Source organism: Callithrix jacchus, chromosome 14 (assembly GCF_049354715.1).
Source record: "Callithrix jacchus isolate 240 chromosome 14, calJac240_pri, whole genome shotgun sequence".
Lineage (NCBI taxonomy): Eukaryota > Metazoa > Chordata > Mammalia > Primates > Cebidae > Callithrix > Callithrix jacchus.
The window spans coordinates 4,584,035-4,605,945 of record NC_133515.1 but is presented as its reverse complement, the minus strand read 5'-3'; the positions used below and the strand labels follow the sequence as shown (position 1 = coordinate 4,605,945).

At 45.4% G+C, this 21,911-nt stretch overlaps 2 protein-coding genes across 7 annotated transcripts in view; one reads left to right on the top strand and one right to left on the bottom strand.

Moving 5' to 3' along the window:
• LOC144579136 (serine/threonine-protein kinase PAK 4-like) overlaps window positions 1-16,739 on the bottom strand; it is a 118,098-nt gene extending 101,359 nt beyond the window's left edge. For all 5 annotated transcript variants that reach the window (XM_078348379.1, XM_078348378.1, XM_078348380.1 and 2 more), the window contains exons 1-5: window positions 11,407-16,739; window positions 7,535-7,623; window positions 6,952-7,050; window positions 4,105-4,198; window positions 1,134-1,205 (exon numbers count right to left, since the gene is read on the bottom strand). The gene's annotated coding sequence lies outside the window, so the exon portion shown is untranslated. The remainder of the gene's footprint in view (window positions 1-1,133; window positions 1,206-4,104; window positions 4,199-6,951; window positions 7,051-7,534; window positions 7,624-11,406) is intronic.
• Window positions 11,844-21,911, top strand: part of LOC144576385 (CAP-Gly domain-containing linker protein 2-like) — a 67,307-nt gene continuing 57,239 nt past the window's right edge. The window contains exons 1-2 of one of the 2 annotated variants that reach the window (XM_078348383.1): window positions 11,844-12,340; window positions 19,820-19,971. The gene's annotated coding sequence lies outside the window, so the exon portion shown is untranslated. Of the gene's footprint in view, window positions 12,341-19,812; window positions 19,972-21,911 lie in introns of both variants that reach the window. The other variant, XM_078348384.1, reaches the window with a different exon arrangement.

Sequence of the window (21,911 nt, the reverse complement as noted above, 5' to 3'; positions counted from 1 at the left end):
CAATATGGCGAAACCCATCTCTACTAAACAAAAATAGAAAAATTAGCCAGGCATAGTGGCGGACATCTACAATCCCAGCTACTCAGGAGGCTGAGGCAGGAGAATCACTTGAACCAGGGAGGAGGAGGCTGCAGTCAGCTGAGATTGTGCCACTGCACTCCAGCCTGGGTGACAAGAGGAAGATGCTATCTCAAAAAATAAAAATAAAAAAGGAAAAAGAAAGAGGGCTCAGGATGAAGTTGCTGGCTGGCACTCTGCTGTGTGCAGAGAATGAGGGCAGGGTGCTCAAGAAACTGAAAATGAGACAGAGAGGAGCCAAGAAAGAGTCCACAAGATTTGAACATTTTTATAAGAATAGCTTTAAAAAGAGTACTGGGGGACAGAAGACAATAACTGAGAGTTCTGCTGAGAAGCAGAATAAAACTGGGGCAGGGAGCAACTTTGGGTGGCAAAAGATGTTGAATGAAAAATTAAAGCTAAGTATTTTAAAGTGTTGATGAAGTGTTTATGGAACAAGCTAGAAAAGACAGGTTGGCTGAGGTTGTACCTTCAAATGCCCAACAGTGGCTACTGCCAAAGCTCTCTCTCTGTTGCTATAGAGCAGCACTGAGGCACAGGTAAAGCCCAAAGAAAAGAGGCTTCCCAATGGTGTCAATCCTCCTGCAGAAAACCTTTGATGGTACAGAAAATTTTACTCAGTAAAAAGCATATGGGGTTCCATTACCTGACTTTCTTTTCTTATATGCAATTAAAATTTCCATAATCCATGCATATTAGAAACTGTAGGATGGCCAGGGATGGTGGCTCACATCTGTAATCCCAGCAATTTGGGAGGCTGAGGCAGCCAAAGCACCTGAGGTCAGGAGTTTGAGACCAGCCTGATCAACATGGCAAGCCCTATCTCTACTGAAAATATAAAATTAGCCAAGTGTGGTGGACATGCCTGTAATCCCAGCTACTTGGGAGAGTGAAGCAAGAAAATTACTTGAACCCGGGAGGCAGAGGTTGCAGTGAGCCACTGCACTCCAGCCTGGGTGACAGAGCAAGACTCCATATCAAAAACAAAACAAAACAAAATAAAAAACATAATACTAAGTAATATACTTTAGTTAAAGGAGGAAAAAAAGACTTACCACATTTTTTTGCAGAAAAGCTGATCCACTGTCTTTCTTAATTTAGTGATTCTGGCACAACTTCTTCCTTTACTGTTGAAATCACAAAATTAAATGTTTTCTCAATGTAATGGGTTTAATAACTTGGGTTATTAAATATTATTATAAAACAGGCAGTATTATTTTTTCTTTCCTGTGACTAAAATTATTTCTAAGATTCCAGAATGTATTTATTACTGAAACAATGCTAACACTGCACAAAAAAAGGGAAAACCGGACATTCATTAAAGATGGAAAAAAGCAGAACTCATTGTGTTCAAGAACAGCTACCAGGCCAGGTACAGTGGCTCACACCTGTAATCCCAGCACTATAGAGGCTGAAGCAAGTGGATCACCTGAGGTTAGGAGTTCAAAACCAGCCTGGACAACATGGTGAAACCCCATCTCTACTACAAATACAAAAATTAGGTAAACCTGGTGGCATGTGCCTTTAATCCTAGCTACTTGAAAGGTGAAGTAGGAAGACTGCTCAAACCCAGAAGGTGGGAGGATGCAGTGAGCTGAGATCATACCACTGCACTCCAGCATGGGCAACTGGTGGAGCCAGCAAAACTCCATCTCAATAAATAAATAAATAAACAAACAGCTACCAGGTGACATTTGCTATGGGGGGACTAGGTACATGATCTTGCTGGCAATCCTCCCACTTTAGTAAATCTAAACAGTATGATTCCATTCTCTTTTGTCCCCATTCCATGCCAGAACCAAAACTAGTGAGAAAATCAATTCTATTTCTTTGAAAATACATCTAATAATTAAGACATGATATGCATGGCTCCATACTCTAAAAGGAAACATTCTTATGTCCTGGGTCACATGGGCATTTGATGAATGATTGTTCAGTCGACTGTCATAGACTTCAACAATAAACTGTTCAATGCACTATGCCAGATAAATCTTACATCTCAGAAGTAGGACAAAGATTATTTTACTTCTGTCTACCCATTAATCTAATATCTACATGTATATATAATGGGTTAATACAAAGAAAATGAGTTGACTGTTTTAGAGAGTATTAGAATTTTGACAACATGAATTCTCTTATCCTCACAAGTAATAGACATAGTATTTCATGTGGAAGTTACCATTAAAGAAATCAAAATGTTAATCATTAAATAATTATTGCACATAATCTTCTCATCTGTCCTAAGACTGAAGAACTACCTCCTGAAGCTGGTTTATTAAGTTGTAAATCTTCAGGTATTAAATTCATAAGCTCATGTCTGAAAGGTGAGAATAAATATTTAATATTCACTAGGCAATATTTAGCAAAGTAATATCCATTAGTACATGTTTAGTATTTAATTACCAAGGGTGGTTTTGAAAAGAAAAGACAGGCTGGGCACAGTAACTCCTGCCTATTATCCCAACATTTTGGAAAGCTGAGGCAGACAGATCACAAGGTCAAGAGTTTGAGCTCAACCTGGCCAACATGGTAAAACCCCATCTCTACCAAAAATACAAAAATTAGCCAGGTGTGGTGGCAGGCACCTGGAATCGCAGCTACTCAGGAGGCTGAGCTGGAGAATTGCTTGTACCCAAGAGAGGGAGGTTGCAGTGAGCTGAGATCACACCACTGCACTACAGCCTCGGTGACAGAGCAACACTCCCTCTCAGAGAAAAATTAAGAAAAGGCAATCTGAATGCTTGAGCACAACTAAATCCTCAGTTGAGGTTTCTACAGAGTAACAAAAAAAATAATAAGTGCAAATTGTCTCATAAGTTGCTTCATGGAGCATGTGTCCTCACAAGTAAAGTGGTAACTTGGCAACACACAGCTCTTTGAAGCATATTACAAAAATCTTAAATGGGATCCTTTAATACTGCATTGAATTCAAAGCTATATTCCTCTACATATCTACAAAAACAATCATATATTCCCACATATGCTTTAAAAATCTCAGGCCTACAAGCAAGACATGGATATTATTTTCTTTAGCAAACATAACAGAAAATTTGTAAGTTGCATGCCAGTCAGGTGTGGGCAATGTCCATGTTTCAAAAGCTAACACTGGCAGGACTGACTCAAAGTTGGGACTCAGATAAATTAAAAAGGGGAGGATAAAAATACATAAAATAGACTGGGTGCAGTTGCTCATGCCTGTAATCCCAGCACTTTGGAAGGCCGAGGAATGTGTATCACAAGGTCAGGATTTCGAGGCCAGCCTGGCCCATATGGAGACTGAGGCAGGAGAATTGCTTGAATCCAGGAGGCAGAGGTTGAAGTAAGCCAAGATCATGCTACTGCACTCCAGCCGAGGCGATAAAAGCGAAAACTCCTTCTCACAAAGGAAAAAACATTCCTTTGGGAAGTCATTCTACATAAAGATCTTCAACATGAGACTGCAAAAAAGAGGTATAGGATCATCAACAGACCTTTGACTTTTATAGTTTGAGCTATAAGGACAAAAAGAAAAAGGGAAATCATTTAAACACAATTTATAGAAAAGAATAATTATTGAACCTGTATTGCTCTTTAACTTTTTATTTTTCAGATGGAGTCTTGCTCTGTTGCCAGGCTGGAGTGCAGCAGTGCAATCTCAGCTCACTGCAACCTCCACATCCCGGGTTCAAGTGATTCTCCTGTCTAAGCCTCCCAAGTAGCTGGGACTACATGCACCTGCCACCATGCCCAAATAATTTTTATACTTTTAGTAGAGACAGAATTTCACCGTGTTTACCAGGATGGTCTTGATCTCCTGACCTCGTGATCCACCTGCCTTGGCCTCCCAAAGTGCTGGGATTATAGGCATGAGCCACCAAGCCAGGCATTGCTCTTTAACTTTTATAATTTCATTTTGACTTCCGTTATTGTAATTCAGTCCAAAGAAAAATAGTGTGAGGAAAATAAAAAGAACAACCAAAATGCTAATATTCTGTTTATCAAAGTTTGCATTGAAATATCCCATTACAGCCAGGCAGGGTGACTTACCCCTGTAATCCTAACACTTGGGAGGCCAAGGCAGGTGAATCATCTGAGGTTAGGAATTGGAGACCAGGCTGGCCAACATGGCAAAACCACATCTCTACAAAAAATACAAAAATTAGCCAGTTGTGGTGGTGGGTGCTTGTAATCTTAGCTACTTGGGAAGCTGAGGTAGGAGAATCACCTAAACCTGGAAGGCAGAGGGTGCAGTGAGCTGAGATCACTTCATTGCATTCTAGCATGGGTGACAAGAGCAAAACTCCAGCTCAGAAAAAAAGAAAAGAAAAGAGGGCTGGGTGCAGTGGCTCACACCTGTAACCCTAGCACTTTGAGAGGCCAAGACAGGCGGATCACCTGAGATCAGGAGTTCAAGACCAGCCTGACCAACTTGAAGAAAACCCGTCTCTACCAAAAATACAAAATTAGCTGGGCATGGTGGCAGGTGCCTGTAATTCCAGCCACTCAAGAGGGTGAGGCAGGAAAATCGCTTGAACCTGGGAGGCAGAGGTTGTGGTGAACAGAGATAGCATCATTGTATTCCAGCCTGGGCAACAAGAGCAAAACTCTGCCTCAAAAGAAAGAAAGAAAGAAAGAAAGAAAAGTGGGGAGGGGAGTGGAGGGGAGGGGAGATATATCCCATTACTTTCAGGCAATGTAGATACAGTCAAACTTTCTACAGAAATCTGAACCACATTACAAAGCGAGAAAAACATACCAGCTAATATTATTTAATACATACAGTACTAAATGGAAGAGGTCATATTTTCAAAACAGAAACATTAGTGTACTAACCTTATTGGACTTACAAAAATAACTTTTTTAAATAAAAGAAACTGAAAATTCCCTGAACTGCAACCTTTAAGCTAGCATTTATTTACTTAAGATTAAAATAATACAACAGCTATAAAAAGTCAAGAGCTGGGCTGGGCATGGCGGCTCAAGCCTGTAATCCCAGCATTTTGGAAGGCTGAGGCAGGCAAATCACCTGAGGTAGACAGTTCCAGACTAGTCTGAGAAACATGAAAAAATCCCTGTCTCTAATAAAATATAAAATTAACTTTGGCACATGCCAATAATCCCAGGTACTCTGAAGCCTGAGGCAGAATAATAGCTTGAACCTGGGAGACAAAGGTTGCAGTGAGTCAAGATCGAGCCACTGCCCTATAGCCTGGGTGACAAGAACAAAACTCCATCTCAAAAAAGTCAAGAGCTAGCCAGGTGGAGATGGCCCACACCTGTAACCCCAGCACTGTGGGAGGCCAAGTGGGTGGATCACCTGAGGTCAGGAGTTCAAGACTAGCCTAGCCAACATGGTAAAACCCCATCTCTACTAAAAATACAAAAATTAGCTGGGCATGGTGGCACTCAACTGTAGTCCTAGCCACTAGGGAGGCTGAGGCGAGAGGATCAATTCAACCTGAGAAGTGGAGGTTTCAGTCAGCTGAGATCACACCACTGCACTCCAGCCTGAGTAAAAGAGCAAGACTCTGTTTCAAAGAAAAAAAAAAGAAAGTCAAGAGCATGGGGAGTATTAAATTCAAATATAATCAACAGTCTCCCATCAAAACAGCTCCATTTTTTTGCTATTGTTATGTGTTAAGGTCTATTTGCTAAACATTGATATTTGTACTGTTTCAAGTGTACCACATAACCCATTAGTGCTTATATTTAATATCCCTTGCTGTGCACTAACCTTGAATATCATACTTTTATATTACAACAAAAGTATCTTTTCCTAAGGCAATTACCATTAATATTGCTTTAAATTTATAAAATGTGAAGATTGTTTTTAAAATTTCACTTTTTATAATTTCACAACAGCTGAACATTATTGTCTTTAAAAAAATAATCTAATAAACTACCATCACAACAAAAGCCCCACAACATAATCAGTTTCACCTTATAAAACTAATAACATATATAAAAATTGTCATAATTTATAAAATAGTCAATTCATTAAACTTTAATAGCAAATAATTTTTAACTCAGTACTAAATTAACAGTATCATAAAAACATAAGCCAGGTGTAGTGGCTCACACCTGAAATTCCAGCATTTTGGGAGGCAAAGCTGGGTGGATCACTTGAGGTCAGGAGTTCAAGACCAGCCTGGCCAACATGGTGAAATGCTGTCTTTACTAAAAATACACAAATTAGCTGAGCGTGGTGGTGCATGCCTATAATCCCCACTACTTGGGAGACTGAGGAAGAAGAATTGCTTGAAGCCATGAGGCAGAGGTTGCAGTGAGCCAAGATCTCATGCCACAGCATTCCAATCTGTGCAACAGAGCAAGAATCTGTCTCAAAAAATAAATAAATAAGTAAATAAAAAGATAAGGAGGAAGCATTTATTATGTATTTATATGCCTGGTATTATGTGAAGTACTATAGTATCTCATCAAATCTTCGAGATAGATCTTCAGTTCTCATAATCACAAGAGCATACTAAGGCTCAGACAGGATAAGAGACTTGGCCAAGCTGACCTCATGGTTTATGTAGATCTGCCTGCCTTGGCCTCCCAAAGTGCAGGGATTACAGGCATGAACCACCATGCCTGGCCAAATGCTGAATTTAACAAAGCAGATAAGGAGAAACAATTAGTTTTAAAAATATATTAATTAAATCCCTAAGATCCAGGACTCTGCAATAAATATGTAAATAAATCCCGAATATCCATGCTGAAAGTTTAAAAGAAATGCTGATAATTTAAGAGATACAACTTTTACTTAGCTTTGCAGTAATCTAGAAACAAAGAATATTTCTAATATTTAGACAGACCCTACAAGATAAACAGTGACTCCACTGTGTAAACACTCATGAACAAGGAATTACAGGACTTCCAGTTTAGACATACCATATTTTCTTTCAGATAATTCTTCGATGTGTTTACATAGATCAGCGATATGATCATTCCACTTCTCTGAAAATTGAGTTGATTCTCAATAACACATCCCTGTATCAGAGAAACACTAACGTATAATTTCCTATATTTTGCATCTCAACAGTCCATATCATTTTACTGCTTTTGAAAAATTTTTTCCCTTTTTTGGTGTTTCTCATAATTAGTTTAATTGGAGACTGTAGGAGAAGTTTTAAAGTTTAGTACCTCTTTTTTCCTTTTAATTTCTGAAAAGGAGGAGGGCAGAAAAGATCAATCAAATTAAATAAGACAATAGGGAGGCCACAATGAGAAGGTCTCCAGGGGTCTTTTAGCAAACTCCTAAAACATGTCTCAGCTGTGTGGAAATAAGGCTTTAGAGCAGTCAGTGAGGTGATGCAGGCCTGTAATCCTAGCACTTTGGGAGCAGAGGTAGGTGACCTTGGAGCTCAGCGAAACATAGCAGAAACTTCCATCCCCTCCCGCACCTTCTGCTACCCCCTCCTTGCCTCCATTTCCTCCAAAAATACAAAACTTAGCCAGGCATAGTGGCAGGCACCTGCAGTCGCAGCTACTCAGGAGGTTGACGTAGAAGAACTGCTTGAACCCAGGAGGCGGATGTTGCAGGGAACCAAGACCACAGCCAGCCTGTGTGAAAGAGCAAGACTCCATCTCAAAAAAGAAAAAAAAAACAAAACAAGTTTAAGAGGGACCCCAGAGCAAGAAATCTCAACCCTTTTTCTCCCAATCACTGAAACACCAGGAAGGTGTAATCGTTTCGCAGCATACCTATAGTAGGCTGATAGTGACCCGCCCAAAATGCTCATAAACTAATCCCAGGAACCAGTGAACATGACCTCATATGGTAAAAGGGGCTTTGCAGATATAATGAAATTAAGGATCTCTGGCTGGGAAGATTATTCTGGCTTGTCACAGTGGGGTTGATGTACTCACCTGGATCCTTGTAAGAGCAGAGCAGGTGATGGAGAGTGGTGAGAAGTGTAGTGAGGAAGCAGGAACCTTGAGTCATTCAAGAAGGGCAGCACAAGCTGAGGAGTGCAGGCCACCTTCAGGGCCAGGAAATGAGTTTTCCTACAGAGCCTCAGAAGGTACCTGCCCTGCTCCCACCTTGAGTCAGTGGGACTGACTTTAGAATTCTGGCCTTCAGAAGTGTAAGGGAATACAGTTTGGATTTTTTTTGAGACAGAGTTTTGCTCTTTTTGCCCAGGCATGATCTCAGCTCACTGAACCTCCACCTTCCAGGTTCAAGCAATTCTCCTGCCTCAGCCTCCGGAGTAGCTGGGATTACAGGCATGCACTACCACGCCCAGCTATTTTTGTATTTTTAGTAGAGGTGAAGTTTCTCCATGTTGGTCAGGCTGGTTTTGAACTCCCAACCTCAGCTGATCTGCCCACCTCAGACTCCCAAAGTGCTGGGATTACGGGGGGAGGGGGACGGGGAACCACCATGCCTGTCTACATCTGTGTTGTTTTAAGCCACTAAGTTTGTACTAATTTGTCACAGCAGCAACAGGAAACTAGTATTGTAGTGAAGCCTCAAAACCCACCTGAAGGGGCTGGATGCAGTGGTTCACGCCCATAATCCCAGCATTTTGGGACGTCAAAGTGGGCAGATGACTTGGTCAAGACCAGCCTGGTTAACATGGTGAAACCTTGTCTCTTCCAACAAAAATCAGCTGTGCGTGGTGACACATGCCTGTAATCTCAGCTACTTAGGAGGCTAAGACATGGGAAGTGTTTGAACCTGGAGAGGGGGAGGCAGAGGTTGCAGTGAGCCAAGATTGGGACACTGCACTCCAGCCTGGGTGAGAGAACCAGACTCCATCTCAAAACAAGCAATGCCACCTCAAGAAAGTTTCCAGTTCTGTCAGCAATCCCCCACCCAACCCCCAGAAGTAGACATTTCTTCTTCATGTTTTTTTTTTTCTTTGGAGATGGAGTTTCACTCTGTTGCCCAAGCTAGAGTGCACTGGCTTGATCTTGGCTCATTGCAACCTCTGCCTGCCTAGATCAAGCCATTCTTCTGTCTCAGCCTCCTGAGTAGCTTGGATTACAGGCACGTGCCACCACACCTGGCTAATTTTTGTGTTTTTAGTAGAGACGGGGTTTTGCCATGTTGCCCAGGCTTAACTTAAACTCCTGGCCTCAAGTGATCCACCTGTCTCAGCTTCCCAAAGTGATGGGATTAAAGGCATGAGCCACAGCACTCAGCACTCACCAAGGCCTTTGATAGCATGCTTTTCCCGGTGATCAGTCCTTGTCTGGTCTGGCTCTGCCACACTCTCCCCCTCACCAAGTTGGAATCCCTAGCTACTTTTCAGAACAGGAGAGTGTGTACTTTAAATCCCAGCTTGGCATGGTTCAGATCTGCATTTAACTCATGGAAACTGGCTGCTCCCCAGGCCCTGGAGAATAAAAGAGTCTCTCTGTGGGTATGAAACAGGATGAGCCAAAAGCATGCCACTGTACTCCAGCCTGGGCTACGACAGAGAGACTCCATCTCAAAAAAAAAAAGACTCCATCTAAAAGAAAAACAAAAACAAAACAAAAAACAAATGTGGCATGGCAAAGAAAATAATTACTGTGTTAAAAACAGTTTCATAGACAATAAAAGTACAATAAGCTGTCTTTTTAGATGAGTGTAATTGTTATTCTCATTTTACAGCTAAAGAAATGGGTTCAGGGCAAGCGTGGTGGCTCACACCTGTAATCACAGCACTTCAGGAGGCTAAGGCAGGTGGATCATGAGGTCAAGAGATCAAGACCATCCTGGCCAACATGGTGAAACCCCATCTCTATTAAAAATACAAAAATTAGCTGGGCATGGAGGTGCGAGCCTGTAGTCCAAGATACTAGGGAGGATGAGGCTTGAACCCGAGATGTGGAGGTTGTAGTGAGCCAAGATGGCACCACTGTACTCCAGCCTGTCAAAAGAGCAAGACCCCCATCTCTAAAAATTAAATAAAACAAATAACAGAGAAACAGGCTCAGAGAATGTTATTTGATTGGACCGTTTTGCATCTCTGGACAGTGAAGCTGAGATCAGACTTCATGTGTACCTCCCCTAGCCTACCAAGGCGCCTCTCATAAAGGTAAGATGTATAAATTTGGCCTAATATACAAAGATGCTGGAACAGTCAATCCTACACATAGTACTTCCATGTTCATCAAGGGAAACCTTAAGGGAAAGTGAAAATGCTTCTAACAGGGCCTGGGCACCAGTGCCCTTACTTGTTGCCTTTGGGCTCTTCCTCCAAGTCCAATAGTGACCTGAAATTACTGACTGTTCCAATCAACTGGAGAAAATGGTACCAAGGTCACCAACATCAGGCAAATTCACTTGAGGACCTATCTCTGTGGTCTGACAGACAAAACTGCTTTTGTAAAAAACACTGTATTTCAGAAAAACATAATCATATTAACAACTAATAACACTGTAAAATGCTGATGTGTCAAATGCTACTTTAGAAAAATATGCTCAAATGTAGGAAAACAAATTCTGATAGAAAACTATGTATCAATTATCTAGCTAGCTATCTAGAGACAAGGTCTCATTCTTTTGCTCAGGATGGAGAGCAGTGGGATAATCATAGCTCACTGAAGACCTGCCCCTGGCGTCAAGTGATCCTCCTGCCTCAGCATCCTAAGTGGCTGGGGCCATAGGTGGACACAGTTACACCTGCCTTTTTTATTTGTTTTGTAGAGTCAGGGTTTCACTACATTGCCCAGGCTGGTCTCAAACTCTGGAGTCTCACTCTGTCACCCAGGCTAGGGTGCAGGGATGTGATCTTGACTAACTACAACCTCTGTCTCCTGGGTTCAAGCAATTCTTCTGTCTCAGCCTCCAGAGTAGCTGGGACTACAGGCATGTGCCACCACATGCAGCTAATTTTTGTAGAAACCGAGTTTCATCATGTTGGCTACACTGATCTCAAACTCCTGACCCCAGGTGATCCACCTGTGTTGGCCTCCCAAAGTGCTGGAATTACAGGTATGAGCCACCAAGCCGGGCTAAGCACTTTGTTATTGAATAGCCTAACTCAAGCGGAGCGTGGTGGCTCACATCTGTAATCCCAATGACTCTGAAGGCCAAGGTGAGAAGATGGCTTGTACCCAGGAATTTGAGACCAGCCTAGGCAACATGGGGGCAAGACCCCCATCTCTACAAAAAAATACAAACTATTAGGCCAGGAATGCACCATGCCTGGCTAATTTTTTTAGCTTTTTGTAGAGACAGGGTTTTGTCATGTTGCTTAGGCCTGTCTCAAACTCCTGAGTCCAAGCCATCCTCCTGCCTCGGCTTCCCAAAGTGCTGGGATTACAGGGCCCAGGAAGCCTCAATTTTGCTTTAAGCAGTCCCCCAATGTGGCACACTTGGATAGTTTTCTGATTTTTTTAGACGGGGTTTACCTCAGTCTCGCAGGCTGGAGTGCTGTGGTAGGATCATAGCTCATTGCAGCCTTGAACCTTGGGCTTCAAGTAGCTGAGAGGCTGAGGTGGGACTACAGAAATGGGGTCACACCACATTGCCAGGCTGCCCTTGAACTCCTGGCCTGAAGAAAACTTCCTGCCTCTGCCGCGCCCAGACACAGTTTTCCTATTTTTGACCCACAAAAACACTGTGCTGGGTCAGAGTCTGTTAACTACCCTTCTCCATCCAGCAGCACATGAGACGCAGTGGGCTGAAGCTTACCAGGCTCTGCTCTGCGGAGAAGACAAGCCAGCTCCTAGGTAACATACTGCCATGTCAGGTCGTCGAAGGTCCAGCTCTGTGACGTTGCCGGAGGTGCACGACTGTGACGTCACAGAGGCACGCCCCTTATGTGGAGCCGAACGGAAGTCAAGGCGGGGCTGCTGGGTCTTCCAGGAGTGCGCATGTCCAGGCTGGTGATGGAAGCCGCTGCAGAGCCTGCGCTTCCTCGTTGACAGGCTCCGGCCCAGCTGCAGTCACCTATAAGCCCTGAAGACGACTTTAAGATTTCCCAATCTGCAGGGCCGGGAGCAGCAGTGATCCGACGCAGCTAGCAGGCTGCACACCAGCCTCCCGGCGCTTGGTGGGCACGAGCACAAGGTCGCACAGAAGAAGCTCCTCAATGGCCAGTGCAAGGGCTACCAACCCCACTGCTACACTGGCAATGTTTTCGCCTCGCCTCAGCCTGGGTTCGTGCGACCCCCAACACCTTTCCCAGCCAGGGCCCCAGGGACCCCAGGAGTGTCCTTCACTGCTGCTCATCCTGGGCAGGATGTCAACCCTGAGGCTGCCTCCCATTAAGGAGCTGCACCCTTCCCCAGCTTGATCTTCGATGGCCGTTGCAATAGCCTTAAAGCCTTTGCAACTTTGTAGGTGAGTACTAGGGAACTAGGAAACAAAGAAAACATCTTTATAAAAATCTAAGGGATTGGCCAGGTACGGTTGCTCAGGCCTGCAATCCCAGCACTTTGGTAGGTTAAGGCAGGTGGATCACAAGGTCAGGAGTTCAAGACCAGCCTGTCCAGCATGTTGAAACCCCATCTCTACTAAAAATTAGCTGGGTGTAGTGGTAGGTGCCTGTAATCTGAGCTACTTGGGAGGCTGAGGTAGGAGAATAACTTGAACCCAGGAGGATGAGGTTGCAGTGAACAATGATAAGGAAATGTTGCTGTTCTTTGTTTGTTTGTTTGCTTTTTGAGACAGGATATTGCTCTGTTGCCCAGGCTGGAGTGAGATGGTACAATCATTGCTCACTGCAGCCTCAACTTCCTGGGCAGGTGCAAGCAATCTTCACCTTAGTTCCCCCACCCAAGTAGCTGGGATTATAGGTTCATGGTAACAAGCTTGGCTAATTTTTGTATTTTGTATAGAAACAGGGTTTCACCATGTTGTCAGGCTGGTTTCAAACTTCCAGGTTGAGCTGTCATCCACCCTCAGCCTCCCAAAGTGCTGGGTTTATAGGCGTGAGCCACTGTTCCTGGCTATTGCTGTTCTTTTCAAATGCATTTTTACCTTTTTTTTTTAAGAGACGGAATCTCAGTGTTTCCTACGCTGAAGTGCAGTGGTGCAATCTTGGCTCACAACAGGCTGGTCTTGAACTCCTGACCTCAGATGATCCACCTGCCTTGGCATCCCAAAGTGCTGGGATTACAGGTGTGATCCACTGCACCTGGCAATTTTTCTCATTTTAGATATTAGAACTTTTTTTTGAGGAGTCTTGCCCTGTCGCCTAGGCTGGAGTGCAGTGGCATGATCTCAGCTCACTGCATCCTCCACCCCCTGGATTCAAACAATTCTCCTGCCTCAGCCTCCCGAGTAGCTGGGATTACCAACACCTGCCACCACATCCCGCTCATTTTTGTATTTTTTTTTTAGTACAGACAGGGTTTCACCATGTTGGCCAGGCTGGTTTTGAACTTCTGACCCCAAGCAATCTACCCACCTCAGCCTCCCAAAGTGTTCAAACTACAGGCATGAGCCACCATGCACATACAATACTAGAACTTTTTAATTAAAACAATTTTTTTTTTGAGCTGGAGTGCAGTGGCATGCTCTCAGCTTACTGCAACTTCTGACTCCAGGATTCAAGCCATTCTTCTGCCTCAGCCTCTCAAGTAGCTGGGACTACAGGCACATGCTACCAGGCCCAGCTAATTTTTGTATTTTTAGTAGAGATGGAGTTTCACTGTGTTTGCCAGGATGGTCTTGATTTCTTGACCACATGATCCACCAGCCTTGGCCTCCCAATGTGCTAGGATTACAGGTATGAGCCACCACCCCTTGCCAAAAAAAATTCTTTTTGAGACAGAGTCTCATTCTGACACACAGGCTGGAATACAGTCTGACAGGGTTTCTATAGGTACTCATGTAGGTGTGTAGAAGAGGCTAGGACCTCAACATGATGGGAGGTCAAATTTTTTTTGAGACAGGGTCTTACTTTCTCACCTAGGCTGGAGTGCAGTGGCAAGATCATAGCTCACTGCGGCCTCAAACTCCCAGGCTCAAGCAAACAAAGGAGGCTGAGGCAAAAGAATCGCTTGAATTTGGGAGGCGGAGTTTGTGATGAGCCAAGATCTCACCATTGCACTCCAGCCTAGGCAACAAGAGTGAAACTCCAACTCAAAAAAAGTGTCTTGTGGTGGAGCACAGTGGTTCATGCCTGTAATCCCAAGGCTTTGGGAGGCCAACATGGGAGGATCAGTTGAGGCCAGGAGTTATAAACCAGCATAGACAACATAGCAAGACCCCATCTCTACAAAAAATAAAAATATAAATTAGCCAGTCACTGTGGCACACACTGTAGCCCTAGCTATTCAGGAGGCCAAGGCAGAAGAATTGCCTGAGGCCAGGAGAATTTTGTGACACTGAGAACAGGAGCTGAGACATGCTAAGCAGGGCAGGGCTGTGGTCAAAGGCCCATCTCCTTCCCCAGTTCTTCCTCCTTCCATTGGTGCTCAGGACACCACATCACAATGCATTTTCCTCAGGATTGCTCTGAAAAAATTTTTCACTGTAAACTGTCTTGGTTCCTAGGCTGTAAGCTCTTTGAGAGCAGCAAAATTCTGTTTGCTTTGCCGCACTCTCTCCTGTATGATTCTTCTCTACTCCTCTATGCCACCTCACACACACACACACACACACACACACACACACACACACACACGCACACACACTGTGAGCTTTGCATTGCCCATTGAATGGTGAGAAATTCAGAATGATTTTGCACTCTCTTGGTTTCCCCTTACCCCCAACTCCAGACCAGGCTTCTGTCCCTTAGAAGACATAATCCCACCTGGGCTGGAGCACCCTGGCCCCGCGCACTTTCCTTTATCAGTTTCTGCTACCTTTAGCCTCTGTTTTCCATACAGGCAGCCACCAAGTAATTACTACTGATCAGAGCAACATACAACCTTTATTGAGTGCTTTCTATTTCCTACAACCTATTCCCCCAGTGGAAAAAGCTATGAGCAGGGATTTTGTTCTCTGCTGTAATCACAGCACCTATCACAGTGTCTCTAGCTCAGAGCATGCACTTAATAATCACATTAACACTTAGCATGTATCAGTCTATTCAACTTTTGAAACAGTATGAGGTCATGACTATGACACGCATTTTGGAGATAAAGAAACAAAAGCATGGAAGGTTAGGTTATGAAAACTGCTCTTGCTCATGCCACTGGTACATGAGAGAGCCAGGGCTACCCCAAACAGAAAACAGAAGCAGGATGTTAGGGCAGCTCTCTGGTGGGGAGACCCTGGGGGAAGGACTGTGGGGAGAAAGGAAGACGGGGTGAAACTAAGGAGGCAGGAGGAGGGAGAACAAGAGTCAGACCCTGATGGAGATGTTCTGCCTGGGGACCTGGAGCTGGAAATGTGGGACCAGAGCAGAGCAGAGAGGAGGTGCAAGGGGACTAGACAGAAAGGATTTCAAAAAAGAGGCTCTTGGAAGTCTGAGGAGACTATGGGGAGATTGTTGGAAAGAAAGGAATGGTGGGAGTGGAAGAGCATAAGAGAGAGGAGGTAGGCACAGCTTTCTCTGCCACAACAGGGCAGAGAAAATCTGCCTGATTTGGTTGGCCCAGCGTGACTGAATGGGATGATTCCCTGACCAAGACATGGGGGATGATCAAGGATACCTTGAAACAAGGCCGAGGTAAGAGAAAGGGACATTTTCCAGTGATGAAAAACTTTCTATCAACTTCCCCAAACAACTGTAGAATCAGAAACCAAGGGATTGTTGTTTAGGTCTGTGGGAAGTGGGGATGGGGGAGGGGAGGCTGGAGGACAGGCCCAAGGACACTTTCCAGGTGGGGGTAGTGCTAGCTCCCTGGAAAGTCAGTCCCACAGAAGCCATCTGCCTACCAGCAGGCAGAAGGGTAAGGAATGTCCCCAGGTGAAAGGCCGGGACACTGGGGTGCTGTCCACTGGGTTGCCCTGCCCCGTACAGTGTCCCAGCCCATTCTCAAATACCTCCCCCAACAAGCATTCCAAACCCACCACACCAACGCATCATTCCTGGACTCACTCTCCCCACTTCCCTAGCTGACTTACTCCTACCCTACAGGCGGTGCTGGGCCAGGCTCCACAGTCAACCTGGCCTCCCCACAGCCTGACACATTCCAGGCCAGCCAGCTGACCAGAGGGACAGAATTCAGAACTGTCTGGGCTCCTGGAGCACTAACCTTCCTACTCGCACTCCTTTCCTTTCCCTGCCAAATCTGCCCCACCTTGGACCTATCAGTTGTCCCCCATTCCCGTGGTTCTGGCAAACTCCAGCAAACTCCCACACTGTCAGGGGACAGGGCTTCCTTTTACTCTCTCCCTGTCAAACTTCTCCAGTTCCCCTGCCTCAGCGCAGCACCTACTCCAAGAGGCGGATGAATGGGGAACCCCACATTGGCAGCAGCTGATGTTAGGACCTGCTGACCTGAGGCTGGCGCCAGAGCCAGGCCAGGGCAGGAGAGGCTCAGCCCCCTCCCGGATAGTGCCCATGCAGGCTGGGCAGGACCTTGCCCACCAGCCCACACTTCCCTTTCTCCCTGGTCTCACCAGTGGCAGCAGCAGTTCAGGCATGATGGGGAGGCCCATTCCAGACACCTATGGCCTCTCACTCCTCCATTTGAGCTCAGGGCAGTGTGGCAGTGGCAGTGCAGGAGGCTTCCCGAGTCTTGTCTCAGTCCGTCCAGGACGTCACAAGTGTCTTGGGATGACAGTTGAGGGCATAGAGACCACGGCCCGGTCCCAGTGATCTTGAACCCCAAAGGCTAGAACTGGAGCCCGGGTGCAGAGAATTCTGAAAAAATTAGAGAGGAGAAGAAAGGAGGTGGGAGGGGAACAGTGAGGCAGAGTGAGGCAGTGTTGCAACAGTACACCAGGAAGAGCTGGAGGAGGAGGCAGGAGGTGGGTTAACTCTTTGTAAGCCCCAGTCCCAAGCACGGGAGTCCCAGATCCGGCTGCCTTGCACCCTGAACCCACCAATCCGAACCCACCAATCTGACCACTCCCAACCAAACACCAGGGTGCAATAAGCCCCTCCCCGCCATCACCAGCCTTTCCCAAATGGAACACAGCAGTGAAGAGAACTAGAGCTTGGGAGTCAGAGTCACCGAGTTCCAGTTCAGAATGCTTAGCATCTTAGCCGGGTGGTTTTGGTCACATAACTGAACCTCTCTGGGTATGATTTCCAATTTGCAGAGTGGAGATAACCTGTCTCCTGGGGTTCCTGTAAGGATTTGTTCAGACAGGAGAGATATAGAAGTATCTGACACATCATAAGTACTCCACGCCCCTTACTGGCACTCCCCTTTATTTACTCCAGAGTTCTTTGCTAGCCTCCATGCCTCCCTCTTTCTTGGGAATTTACTTGTCCAATACAAACCTCAAAGTAAGTCTTAACCTTAATTTTCTGTCATGACTGGGCCCCTGCCATTACTTACCCCAGGTCTCATCCAGTCTGCCTTGCCAGGTTCCCCCTGCCCCACTGCCCCACTGCTGATCCTGGCTCTGCCACCAATCATGGGGCATCAGGCAACTCCTCTCCTCAGCTTCTGTTGGTTCCTCATTTATTAAATAGTGGTAACAATGCCTGCCCACTACATGTGGAAAGTGATGCCATGGGGATCAATGAGACACATGAAGCTGCTGTGGAAATAAAGGTATTTCCATCAGGTGTTCCTCATATATTCCTAAGGCCCTTTTCCCAAATATTCTAATACATCAATTATAAGTGACCCTAGAGATCATCTACTCCAACCCCATAGTTTTTTTTCATTTCTTCATTTGCTTGTTTTTAAGTTTTGTTTTTGTTTTGAGGATCCACCCTATTTCCCAGGCTGGAGTGCAATGGTACCATCACAGCTCACTGCAGCCTCGACCTCTGGGGCTCAAGTAATCCTCCCACCTCAGCCTCCCAAGTAGCTGGTACTCTAGGTGCCCACCATGAGGCCTGGCTAATTTTTGTATTTTTTGTAGAGACGGGGTTTCACCCTGTTTCACAGGCTGGTCTTGAACTCCTGGGCCCAAGAGATCTGCCCACCTCAGCCTCCCAAAGTGCTAGGATTACAGGTGTCAGCCATTGTGTCCGGCCAACCTCCTGGTATTATACAGAAGAAAATTGAGTTCCAGAGACCCGGTGTACCAGGAGGCAGAGCCAGTAGAAAACACCAGACTCCTGACTCCTGGTCCAAGGGCCTCTTTGGCTAATGAGAGACACACTGCCACTTTCTCTGTCACTTTGAGTCAGACCCTACATCCTGACTCTGGGTTCTTTATGCCATCCTCACTGATGCATATATCTCCCAAAATAATCCTACAACAAAGATACATCATTTATGCAACTATCTTCTGGGTGGAGTGACCTTCCCCACACCCAGCCCCATCCAAGGGCCTGCAGCAGCTGAGGCTGTTAGAAATGAAGGGAGTCAGAGAAGAGGGAGGTCCTAGAGCTTTGGAACTTGAAATAAGAGCTCCTCACCCCTTCTCCCTCTGAGATGACCTCCCAGCCCACCACCCTCCCTGGCTCTTCCTGGCCTCCCCTCTGTGATCTGTAGATGAGAATGGCAATTTGGTGTCCCACACTATGAGGGGAGCTGACTTCACCCCATCATCCAGCTTCTGGAGAATGGCAGGGTTGAAGCTAGACTCAGAGAGGAAGCAGCTTACCACCAACATGAAGGGAGGCCCCAGGAACAGTAGAAACAAACCCAAAGCAGAGTTCTTGAAGCAGGGGCCTTAGAATCAAGTGCAAGTTTCCAATATGAAGCAGCGGGAACTTCAGTCTGCTCATCTAAAAACTTGGGCTGGTACCCTTCAAAGAGCTGGTTTGATGCTTAAATCAAGCATGTGAAGTGTTTAGCAAGTGTTTGCCATATATTAAGCATTCAATGAGTGATGGCATGATGGCAATTTCTTTTTTTTTTTTTTTGAAACAGGGGCTTGCTCTGTCACTTAGGCTAAATTGCAACATGCAATCATAGTTCACCTAACCTAGAACTCCTGGCCTTAAACTGGCCTCCCACCTCAGCCTTCTGAGAAGCTAAGACTACCATCACACACCACTGTGCCCAGCTAGTTGTGTTAATCATTAATAACAACTTCAGGAAGATAAGTGATACAGGGGAGTGTGGTGTGGGAGAAGGCTGCCAAAAAATTACTTCAATGTCCTATTTTTAATGCTACAAGGTATTTCTAATAGTCTAAAAGTACCAAAGCCATGACACATAGCCTGGCACAAATGCAGACTATTTCTCAATATTTAGAATAAATGCTTATTTACTCAATAACTTTACAATGTTGACACATGTAGTATTAAATTGTTCAATAAAATGTTGTCAAAAAAAAAAAAGACAGAAGTGGGTGGATCTAGGAATACAGAAAACTGGCACGTTTCCTGGAAGAGGTGAGAATGATACCATCATTTCTCCAGGGATAGAAAAAAATCATGATCAGAGGAGGTGCAGAAGCAGGAGAAGGGCAGATGTGGAAGGAGAGAATCGGCTGTTAGGGTTTGCAGAACAAAAGTTGAAGAAAACAGCTACTGATAGCAGTGACCTTCCTCCCCATCACGAAACACACACACACACACACACACACACACACACACACACACACACAGAGGCACATGCTTAACCCAAAGGGTCACTGGACTCCAAGTGCAGGTGACATGGGTTCTTGCCCCGGCCCTGCTATTTAGACTGCATGTATCACAGCGTGCAGGGTGAGTCAGAAAGGGACCCGGGTTCATGGCTGGTTCTGTAAGAATTATGAACATTAGCAAGTCACTTCACTTACTAAGCCTGATAAGGAAAATCATTCAACCTTCTATTAGAAATGCCTTGTGTTGGTAGCTTGCAGGGACATACGTGATCCTGGATGTACAAGCCATCAACCTGATCCTGGAACTGCTATGCTATATCAGCCATAAACAGGGTGCACCTGAACACCACCAAGGCTCTCACCACACTGGCAGAGGCCCCCAAGGGCTGCAAGTTTCTGCTGGATCACAGGTAGACTTCCCCTGTACTGGAGGAGAACTCTTACAGCAAGGCTTATGGGATCAAGGCTTTATGGAGGGCAGCACAGATCACCATCTAGGTCATTGACCAAAAACCCTGAGCACCTCATTGGGTCAGACCTTATCAGCCACCTCTGTACCTGAATTAATATGCTCATTCTTTTTACAGGAGGTCCAAATGGCACTTTATGTCCCTAAAGCACAGTGGCACCTCTCTTGCCAAAGGCAAAATGCCAAGTCCAGAGGGAATGGTTTCTGTTGACACAGGCTACCAGTGCTGGGGATGGGTGGGAGGTGGCCTTGGAGTTCTCTCTGCTGGGGCCAAGAGTCTCCCTCAGAAGGTAGAAAGTAGGGCTGAGCTCTCCAGGGACAAGGCTGAAGGTAAGAACTTGGCCTGGGAAAAGGAAGGAATCCAGGTGCAGCGGGCACCAACCAGGATTTGGAAGCTGGAGTGACAAGCCCTTAATCAGGGGCTGAGTATGGCTTTGCTCAGTCAGTTCTGCTCCCTCTCCACACTGGGTGGGGTAAGAAGAAGGGTGAAAGGTGAAACCCAATGTGGGTTTTTCCCTGGGAGTCTGACTCAGTCATAAGAGGCTCCCCCATGGATGAGGGCTCAGGACAGGATAGGTTCTGGTTTCCTTCTTAAGATCTTCCCCACAAGCAGCTACATTCTTCTCCAAAGAAAGAAAGTAACTCAAACACCCTCAGGATGGCCTGAAGCCCATCACACCCCCCACACTTGCCCTTTTGGGTCTGCACAGCCCCCAGGGCAGCCCTCTGGTGAGCCTTCTGCCTGTGCCTGCATCTGTGCTTCTTCCCTGCAGGTGACAACAAGGTTGGAAGCTTAGGCAAGGAGAGAAAAATGGGGTGGGAGAAGGAGAGGAGAATCCCAGCAGCAGGGGGCTCTGGGACATGGGGATGAGTTTGGGGGTAATCATCTTTTCTCCATGCCTGCTCTTTCTCCAGTGCAGCATGGGTCTCTGGAATTAGTGGCCCTCTCTTCACCTACTCCAGGCAGTCACCCCAGCTGGCCCCACCCTTCAAAGGTATCTTTGCCTCTCTCCCACTAACTTGATTGTCTTGATCTAGCAGTGTCCTGGGGGTGCTCGCATCTTCCTTACATCTTCCCAGAAGCAGACAGCAAATCTTATCCTATCACATTCCTGCCTAAATTCCCAAGGGTATAGACTCCGAAAGCATACAAAGCCTTCTGGGCAGGCCTGTGACTCTCCCTCTGACTGTTCTCCAGCACCTGCCACATCTCAGCATCCTCAAACGTGCCTCACACTTTTGCCTCATGTCCGCCACATGTGCCCCCTATTATCCAGACAACTGACCTCCTACTTTCCTGACTCTGATTAGTGTATTCATATTCATATGACGAAAATAACTGATGCCAAGAAAAAACTAAAATTACCCAAAAGCATTGAAGACAACAATCTTCAGAGAAAATTCAAGGCTTAGAATAATGCCTAACCTCATGAGCATGTATGGAAAATCTCATAATTCAGATACTATCTGATTCCTGAAGAACAGTCATGATTAAAACCTCAATGTGTATACACTACTGGTGGGAATGTAAATTAGTACGGCCCCTATGGAAGCAATATGGCTATTCCTTAAAGGCATAAAGTAGATCTACTATTCCATGCAGCAATCCCACTATTGGGTATCTATGCAAAGGAAAAGAATTCGTTCTATGTAAAAGACACCTGCACATGTATGTATGTAGCAGCACAATTTGCAATTGAAAAGATGTGGAATCAACCTAAGTGCCCGCTGACTAATGAGTAGATAAAGAAAATGTGACACATACATATGAACACACTACTCAGTCATTAAGAGCCAAAATAATGATTTTTGTAGCAACTTGGATGGAGCTAAAGTCCATTAATTCAAAGTGAAATAACACAGGAGTGTATAGCCAAAATC